Genomic DNA, 11,043 nt, shown 5'->3' on the forward strand with positions numbered 1-11,043 from the left:
CTGAAGATGAGCGGAGGTCCTACGGGTGTTAAACAACATTAGGGTGAGTCATTAATGACATAAATTTCATTTTTGGGTGAACTAACCCTTTAAAGTTACCCAGGTTAATCAGTCAAGATTGTGATCATTTGTCTTTTTGTAGTTGAATAACAAATCTGTGCCTTTAAGACCTAAGGCACGCATGGATCCTAAAGTTTACAACTGTGTTTACGTTAATACACTTCAAGATGTGCTCTGAGAATTTTTTTGAGTGTATTTGACCAGTAATAAGCTGGGGGAAAAAAAGTGAATGTGTTGCATACACATACATGTGTGTGTGCTTCAGATGTGAGCGCGAAATCGGCGGGGATTAGTAGAATTATGTGCAATCCCGCGTGAAATTCAGACCGATCACATACTAACACTAACACATGCTGTCATGAGGAAAATTCCAGCAGAACACATTCGCCGTGTGCAGAGGTTAACCGGGCTGAATGAGAATATGCGGTGCGTGTCCACTCGCTGTCGGTCGGAGAGTAGAGTGCAGCTGGTATCGATACTGTAGAAACTGAGTATCGTATCGTTTCAGATATTTCAGTATCAATATTTTTGACAATACTAGTTGCACTGTGCCGACCCAGGTTTTTAAAAAGTGAAATAAATCCACACTTTAGAGCACTGCTTACCGTGCTCCAAGGCTGCAAGAAAAAGCGGGCACGGCAAGCACTTCCGGAAATCAGGTGGCCACTATGGAAACCAAAACTTGCGCGCTTGGAACCGATGATCGGGATCGAAAACAAATTTTCTAAACGATTCCAATGGCATCGTTATTTTTTAAACGTTTCCAAGTTAGAACCGGTTCTCGATGCCCATCCCTACTCTACACATAGTATTGACTCCTTCTGGCCATTGGCATTTGGCAGATATCTGTAAAGCTGAAGGCTGGGTGACACCTAATCATTTCACAAGATTCTTCAGTCTCCGGGTGGAGCCTGTTTCTTCCTATGTGTTATGCAAAAAAGCTGGCTCTGTGTCTTGCTTGCAGCACCATTCCCTTCTAAGGGGGGGGGGGGGGGGGGGGGATTCAAGCACCTTATATTCTCTCCTGCTGAGTTTCCCACTTGGTAAACTCTTGAGTGATACTTGAGAGGTATCTGACACAAAGACCAGTACTCAAGTCCATGCCGGCTTGGTCACCCCTGTACTGGGCTAGATGGCCCATGTGTTGTGATTCCCTCTTGGTATCCTATATGTGTATTCATCCACAGTATGGTTTAAATCTGTGTCTTTCCCTGGGTAGATTTGCTCTGTCCGTGTTGCGTCTGTATTAGTTCCATCCATGTCTAGGTAGGACCTACCACATAGACCTTTCCATATGTAGCAATGCCCCACGGGTCAGTCCATGGATTTCCTCCATACGTTCCTCTATACAGGTAGGATTTGGCCTCCATTGGACTGGATATGCTTCCCCAGCGCTGGTCTTGGTTGAAAACATGAGAATTGAGAACTTCTGTGGAATAAAATGTAAAAGGAACAGCAGCTACGAACATCTCCATGGTAAGCCATGTCCCTTTCACCCTGCTAGCATGGAGGACTAATATTCTGGGCTAACACGGGGCACTAGGTATGTTACAACTCAATGGTTGTTGCCAAAGGCTTGCCAGAATTGCATCTCAATCACTTATAACGCAGTTTGGTGGTTGTGACGTTTTCCATCCCTACTTGACATAACGTTGCAGTGACTGTCAAATGAGGAACATCTTGAGGAATGGAGCTGTAATGTCCCCTTGCCACAACCTTGAACCACCGCCAAATAGCTGGGGCCCTCGTCTTGGCTACTCAGCATAAACCTAAATGAGTGGATGCGTGCAGTCATCTTATATACCCTTATGTACGGGGAGTGGCTTGGCATGCAAGTTCCACTTGGCAATCCCATTGGCTGTTTTTCTAAAATGTAGATTGGGGCTCCCACACGTTTGTCAGATGACATAACTTATCTATTCACTCCATCAGGGAACAAGGGTTACATCAGTAACCAAGACATTATCTTTCTTTTATGATGTATTACCTAATTGGTCAAATGCAATAATTACTTATTACTGTGACAAAAAGTAGATTTATAGGGCATGACTCATTTCCTTTCTGAAGAACAGTGCACTAAATGCAGTAAGTCTAACCACATGTGCACAGCTATTTTCACATTTTTTTCTAATGTGTCAGGTGCATCTAAGGTTTTTTTAAATAATCTACACTCTGACAGTTATTCATGCTGCTGTCTGAGGTGCTTTGTTGGTCATTCAGATATTGATATCTGGGGATCATTTGCTTCCAGACTCAGTTAAGTGGATACATGAGGAATGTAATTTCGAGTGACATTCTTCAATTTTTTTACTTTCAATTTTTCATACGGAGGAATCCATGAGGTTCAGAAATAGCTCCAACACGTTTAACGCATTCCACTGATGTTAGGGATATTACCATTTCAGTCTGGATCTTGTCTATTTTTCCTCTTTGAAAGGTTCCCTTGTGAGAGATCATGTGATGGAATGTCAGTGGAAGTCTGTGTGGTAGTAAAAGCTATCTGTCAAGGTAAAGCAAAACAAATGTTAAGATTTTTAAGTCACGATTAAGCTCTGAAAGCAGTGGTTTGCATTGTTGAAATAATTTACAGCACATTAAAATATAAGAATTGGGGCTGTCGATTTAACATGTTAAAATATAATTATATAAATTACACATTTAACACACTTGCCCATTTAACAGACTTTGGTCATCTTACATCTCATACAAATGATTGATTAAGAATATGATCATCAAAATCTGGGCAACATCTTACTATGTGATAGACCTATAGAAATCCATTAGAATGTCCCTTGGGGGAAAAATGTTTTAGTTTCAGGGCGTTTTTAGACTGGGCTTGTTTGTTGTGGTCTGCGTCAGAGCGTGAATGTGTGATTGTTCCCGCCGGCACCAATACACATATACATGCAGGCTCACTCTCGGTCGTATCCAAGGTAAATCATCATTGTTATCATCCCTAACATGTTTTTTTTATCGAAGTTTAATAAAAAAAATAATGCGATAGTTAATATCGCATCGTTTTAGACGCAACATTGCTTAGTTTTGCCAACAGAAATATAAAGACTAAGCAGAACTGTTCGTCTCTGACTTTGAGGAATACGCAATGGTGGTTAATTACTAAATCCACATTTTGGAAGAATCAAGAGAACCAATGATTCAATAGACCATAAAGAAAACCATTTACCTTCATCATTTTCTTAATGGGAACCATTTACTTCACTACATGAATCAGATATTTAAAGGAATTAATGACTTACTCCATTAGACATTTATCATCACCTACTGGCAGTTTTAGTTTCTTATTTATAGTATAATTTTAATAAAAATAATTTCCATATTAATAAAAACAATCATTAAAGGAATAGGTCACCCTAAAATATTTTTTTCTGAAGCTACTTTTAGTAATGTCATTTATTTATTTATTTGTAATTTTTATAAAATAATTACTTTTAAATTATCTTTTAAGGGAGTTATTTCTCAGCCAAATTTGATGCATGACTATTTGATTAATGAATTGCCACAACATGTAATTAATTAGATTTAAAAATAAATCACTTGATAGCCCTAATAAGAATATATGTTGAGCATTTTACTATATAAAATGATACATACATTTTCCTAATTTTTTTAATTTATTTATAACTTTAATAATTAATATACAGTTGAGGACCATTGTCATTGTGGGTGCCAAACCCTTGGCCGCCATGTACTCATCTTGTATCTGTTTGATTCCGATCTGATGTGCCCTATCAAAGATGGGATTCGGTCTTCCCGATAATGGTGCACGATGATATGCCCTAGCATGATTGTGACCAATACTTTGAGCGGACATTGCATTTGATGCGGCTGATGATATCCCCCTGCCCCGCTCTATCTGCCATCGGGTACCAGGGTTGCTGAAAGCCAAGTTGGTGCCACGGGGAGGATAGGACTGGATTTGACCGGCCAATGTATGGCTTTAAATAGCAGTATGAATATGATAAAAGAAAACAATGTTCAAAAATAATTATATTTATTAATTAATTATAAGAATCCCCTCCCCAAAAATAATTCTGCTAGCAAGTAAATATAGTTAATTAGCATAACTGTATGCTGAATATAGAATTCAATAAGTGCATTAGAACTTTTTTTTTTTATTGCTATTACCTTTGTTGTTGACCAGACCTGACTTCCTGTGAGCTTCCAGCTCCTCTCTCAACAGCTCACAGCACTATCTGACATTCTCCATCTGTAGCTATCAGCCAACCACAGCAATTTAATCTATGAAGCAGTGTGCATCCTAAAACACAACCAGGGTGTTTAGGGTGGTCAGGCAGATAAGAGGAGGATTGCACCAGAGCAAGGCCTGCACCATGAGCACTTAACCTTATCTACACTTGAGCTCTGCGCAGTTTGGAGCTGATGCGCATGCCTGTGGCATTGCTATGAACCTAAAAGTTGGGCTGCATTGGATGATGGATGGACAAACTGCAAAACAAACATTGTTGAATTAATTCATGTTATAATAACATTTGTCTTTACTTACAGCATAACACAATTGACAGAGAACGCATCGATAGCAGCCAGATGTTCAGTGGTGGATTTATCAGTCAATATGAAATGCATTTCCCAGAATGTACCCGGAATAATGTAAAAAAACAAAACAAAAAAATAGTTGTAGAGCTTTTGCAAGGTCACAAACTGGTTTGAAAATGAATTTACCTTCTCAAGTCCTCTAAATTTATAGTTAAAATTTTGGTGTGGAGGAGCATTGTTATAGCAGAGCTGGGCAGCTGGCTATTTATAAATCTGCCTGTTTTTCTATAGCGGAGAAGAAGCCTGAAATAGCTGAGCTAAAGGTGACCCTAATGAGGGGGAAAATATAGTTCAAGTTGTTCATCTAAGGGCTGAGCTTTATGTCATCATGTACCATACCTGTAGACTTTTATATATATATATATATATATATATATATATATATATATATATATATATATATATATATATATATATATATATATATATATATATATATATATATATATATATATATGTATATATATATATATATATATATATATATATATATATATATATATATATATATATATATATATATATAATATGTATATGTATTATCTCTTCATCACCAGCACCTGTAAGTGGGTTGGATGTTTTAGGCACCAAGTGAACATTTTGTCCTGATGTGTTAGAAGCAGAATGCATTTAACAAGAGGCAAATTGTGATGGCTAGATAACTGGGTCAGAGCATCTCCAAAACTGCAGCTCTTGTTGGGTGTTCCCGGTCTGCAGTGGTCCAAGAAATGAACAGTGGTAAACCGGCGACAGGGTTATGGGTGGCCAAGGCTCAATGATTCACGTGGGGAGCGAAAGCTGGCCCGTGTGGTTCGAATAAACAAATGAGCTCAAATTGCTCAAGAAGTTAATGCTGGTTCTGATAGAAAGGTGTCAGAATAAACAATGTTGCATATTGGGCTGCATCGCTGCAGACCAGTCAGGGTGCCCATGCTGACCCCGTCCATTGTCGAAAGCGTCAACAGTGGGCACCTGAGCACACCACAAAAAAAAAAATGCTTTTCTTACTTAGTATTTTTGTCTTGTTTCTAGTCAAAATTTCTAAAAAATGTTACATTAAGAAACATTTACTAGACAAGTAAATATTATTGTCTTGTTTTGGGGAAAAAAATACTCAAAATTAAATGAGTTTTTGCTTAAATAATTAAATAATCTGCAAGTGGGGTAAACAAAATAATCTTAAATTTTGAAACTATTTTCTGCTGGGAAACCTTGGTTCCTGCCATCCACCTGGAGGTTACTTTGACACGTACCACCTACCTAAACATTGTTGCAGACCGTGTACACCCTTTCATGGAAATGGCATTCCATGATGGCTGTGGCCTCTTCCAGCAAAAATGGAACGGTTTCCAAATTCCCCAGATCTCAATCCAATCGAGCATCTGTGGGAGGTGCTGAACAAACCGATCCATGGAGGCCCCACCTCATAACTTACAGGACTTCCCGATCTCATGAAAATGCATATAAATAATATGAGTGTGTAATCTCATGGAATGGATACGGCAAAGCGAGTTTTGGTGTGCAAATGCTACGCAGTTTTTCGCGTGCATATGATACGAACTTTATGGAGGTATTATACATTCGGACCCAACACCCCACCACCCCCAACCTACCCAAGAGCGTGTCATATGCACGCCATAAAGTGCGTATCATATGCACATGAAAAACTGCGTAGCATTTGCATGCCAAAACTCATTTCACACTCGTACTATTGATATGCATTACCATGAGATCGTCTTGAATATAGCAATGAACAAAATAAGAAGTAAGCATCTTCATATCTGGCAGTCTTAAAGGGCAATGTGCCCTTGGGCAAAGTCATGACGCTGTTCCTTACATCAAGCAGGGACTGGGGGACTGTTAAAAGCATTGCTGCTGCATTAGAGCACATAAATGTGTCACAAACGCGAGCTGTGATCTCCCAAAGCTAACATCATCTTGTGCTATTAAATGAATTTATGTGAAAAATGCCACATCTTTTAATTGTTTGTGCATACTTAATAGGTGACAGTAAACTGTAAATATGTCAGCACTTTCCTCAGCATTAAGTTGACAGATATATGTGGTTTTATAACATGGGTCAAATTGCATTACTGCAACCCAGTGTCAAGTTCACTCCATCTGTCATAAATATCCAGCTCACAAATGACATTTGATATGAAACAAAGGAAGCTTTTATGGCTTCAATTTTAGTTAGATGAATACAATTCACACAATGTGCTCTTATTGTATTGGATGTATAGTTTGAGGTTACTTAATTCAGGTTAAGGGGTAACATCAATTAGACAAACTTGTTTTAATGTGACTTTCAAAATACATTACTCTCCCTTTACATTGGCTGACAAATAGATTTCTGTCAGGTCTCTTAAGTCAAGAACAAATAAAATGATTTAGGAATTTTGAATAAATTGCAATTCAAGTTGATAATTCTGAATGAATGTTTTGGCGGTATGGCTCTGTTCAGGGAGTCCTCTGACCTTCCATGAGCACCATGAAATAGCAGAGAGTCAGAGGACAGCAACAGCATTAGGGAACGCTTGCACAGTTTAGGGCTGTGAGATCTGAACTATTCCCCCTATGAACAGAGCAGCAACGATGGCAAAGTAAAATGCCACGTTATACATGACATGGAGGAGCTGGGGAGGTGGTGGGCAGCAAAGAGCAAGCAACAGCAGTTGGGAGCGAACTGAATCTGTTTGAAGATGCACGCTGTTTATATCATAGACATTAGCAGCGAGGGGAGTTTGAACAGCTGATGCACTGATGCATCTCAGCTGAGCAGAAACAGCTGATGAGACCAAATTGCGTTAACAGCGTCTTGACTACCTAGCCTGCCAGAACTGACGCTAACGCTAAATTTAAAGTTAAAATACTTAAAATACAATACGGGTCCACTATGCATTAATTCATGCTTAACTAATGCACAGATAATCATGAGTTAATGTATTATTACTAATGGTGAACTAACCCATTTATTAATGATTACTGCATCAGCAAATAATGAAGATTCTACATGATTAATAGATTAAGTAATCATTCAATAGTTATTAGTTAAATGTGTCATAATGTATTAATTCCTTAATAACATATTATATTAACTCTTTCCCCACCAGCGTTTAAAAAAAAAGTTGCCAATTTTTGACAATTTTCACCAAAATGTAATAGCCCATAGAATATTTTGTTTAATGAATATCTGAGCATGCAATATATCAAAATAAAGAGCTGACCCTCTTCTTTAAAAAAAAATAAAAAAATAAAAAAAAACGTTTTATTCTAGCTTCATGCATTCCTTTTTTATGAACACTTGAATATGGGTAGGTTTCATAAAAAAAGCAACATTTTGAACAAAAAGCTGAGAAAATCAAATTTTTGTGAAAGACTGTTTCCAGATCAGATTCAGAGCGATGATCAAACACAGATGGAGGAGATCGAGTCCATCAACACTCCTAATGCTTACACAGTCCTGTAACTCGTCCTGGGTCCACAATTCATTCAGTAACATTAGATAGTTTTGATTCATATGCTGTTTAATGATGATGATCACATTATTTTTAATATGCATATGATTACATACGGTCGCTCGTTTCACTGCGTCTTACTCGCGTGTGTTTTGATCAAGAGATGCTGTACTCATTCAGAAGATGTGTAATAGTGCCCCCTCGCGTCTGACAGTGAAAACACGGAAACCCGGAAAATTCCATTATTGGCCTGAAAGCGTTTTCTCACAAATAACGGAAATTTCCGTGTATGGCGGGGAAAGAGTTAACTAATAATGTAAATTAATATTTACTTTTACGTTAATTTAAATTATTAGTAAATATAATAAGTTATTAAGGAGTTAATACATTATGACATATTTAACTAATAACAATTTAGGGGGGGGGCTCTCAGTTTCAGTCAATCTCATGTCAATCTTGAGTACCTATAGAGTAGTATTGCATCCTTCATATCTCCAAAAAATTCTTTAGTTGTACTATTTATAAAAGAAAGATAGACTGTACCAAGTCTTTCAAGAAAAAAACCCAAGTGGCTGGAGGCGTATTGTGTAGGCGGAGCTAAAGACTGATGAGCGTGCAGCTACAGCATGAGAGCGTCTGAAAGCGGTGACATCCTCAGGCGTGGAAAAGAAAACGTTACTCTAATAAACCATGACTATCAATCAGATTCAGCTAATACAGATATGATCCAGAATCAGATCCGGATGCTGAAATAAATTGAACAGGAGAAACAACAACAGCAGGACGTCTGTCTCTGTGGTATGTACTGTATTTAGTGACCTGTCAACATTTGTGTGTTTACTCGCAGTTTATGAGGACATGATTCGGTTTATGGACTATTATATGCGACTAAACCTTAGCAGTAGCAAGCAAAACGGTTTTGCACGACAGACTAGTGTATACATAGAAAAACAATGGAGTAGCGCATTTGAATGACAAAGCACGCTTTGTGAGAAACGTCCCCTAGGTTTAGGTTTGGGGTGGTTTTACAAGAAACAAACAGACACCTATAGTGGTCAGCTAAACAAATGTTACATTATTTAGTTATTTGAAATGATTTAAACACACACCATAGATCGCATGCTCCATTGATAAATGAACTATGTGTGATCGTGTTGTTTACTGATGTTTACTTACGTGACAATAGCCAACAACATAAGTTAGACGTTTGAAGACTGTGAACCTTTATCGTTAGGACCGCTCCATCAAAAACACACTTCTTTGGTAACATTGTTGATTTGGTAAAGTCCTGTGACAGCAGTGAGAGCAGTGTTTATGGGCGTGCGTTTGCTCTCTCGCTCTGGTCACGCGCGCGCACCCTTCCGGGAGAAGAGCCCGTACGGCCCATACAAGGACATTCCGCCCTGTTGACGTCAAGCGGACCCAAAAAAAACTCACCGAAACTTGTGAGAAACCGGAAGGAGTATTTTTAACACAGAAATACTCCATCAAACGTCCAACTTATTTATTTTAAAACTTTGTCCATGTTTAGGATGGGAATCCAAGTCTTTAACAGTGTAAAAAGCTCGGTATGCATGAAACAGCATTTAACCCCCCCCCCCCCCCCCCCCACACACACACACACACCCCTTTAATGATTACTTAATCTGTTAATCATGTAGAATCTTCATTAGTTGCTGATGCAGTAATCATTAATAAATGGGTTAGTTCACCATTAGTAACACATTAACTCATGATTATCTGTGCATTAGTTAAGCAAGAATTAATGCATATTAGTGCACCTGTATTGTAAAGTGTTACAGTGCATTCAATTAAATGACTTTAGAGTTTAATGTCAAGCTCTTGAGCCTAGATTAGACCTGTCAATCTTAACCTAGATAGTTTGCACACACACCTACACACTTTTCAGCTTGTAATGAAAGTGACATTGCTTTCAGTTTTCATGAAGTTTGCTCAGCATAGAAGAACTGGCCTTGGAGATCTGATATAAGTACGTATTATGAAATTCATCACATTTGTACTTCTTTGGATTGAGAATGTCTTTCCAACACCGTAGCGGCTCTTGTTAATAAAACAAACCACAATCTTTAAGCTTATTGGATTTATGCACTCACATGTTCTTCTGTTGTATCTATGGACATTTTTCTGGGCAAGCGCTGCATGTTAAAAAAATCTTTCTGCATGTTAAAAAGATCTTTCAAGACTTATTGAGGTCATTGCAATGTGACCCCTAGCTCTGACCTCGTTTTTATGTCCTATGTGGGAATCTTAAGGTATTTAAAGGAATAGGTCACCTAAGAATGACCGTTTTGTCCTTATTTACTCACCCTAATTTCATTTCATGTGGTACAAGTGGCTTTCATTACATGCATTTGGTGGTTATTTTCCTGTTGAGAGCTTGAGAGATGTGATCACTCTGAACTGTCATTATATGCCAATGGAAAAAATAACAGCTTATGGGTTTGGATTGGCACAAGAGCATGCAAATAGTGTGCATTTATTAGTAAAAAGTAATATAGGCTAAAATAATAGCAGAAAAATGCTGAATAGTTTCGAATGCATTTGTTATTTGTTTTCATGTTAATGCCGTTTCCAGGACTAGTGCTCTGAAGCAGATTGTTTTCAAAGGCATCATTGTAGCTGAAATCTTGCTAAATAAATCCACCCAAACCTCCATCTCACAGTAGGTTAATCAAACTAATAAAAATGTGTTTTTTATTTATGTAGTTTATACTAATGCATCCTGATCCTGTAGGCATTCAAATGGAAACCAACCTTACATGATCCATTATTTTTTATTATTCTCTTTGATTTATTCAGTGCTGATGTTTTCAGGTTTCTTGCTGTCTTAAAACTGTGCATAGGGAAAACTTGCTCGAAGGAAAAATGCTAAATTGATTGTTCCTGTCTTGTGTGTTTGTGTGAGATATAAAAATAGTTTTCTTAAAAA

This window comes from Pseudorasbora parva, chromosome 2 (assembly GCF_024679245.1).
Source record: "Pseudorasbora parva isolate DD20220531a chromosome 2, ASM2467924v1, whole genome shotgun sequence".
Classification (NCBI taxonomy): domain Eukaryota; kingdom Metazoa; phylum Chordata; class Actinopteri; order Cypriniformes; family Gobionidae; genus Pseudorasbora; species Pseudorasbora parva.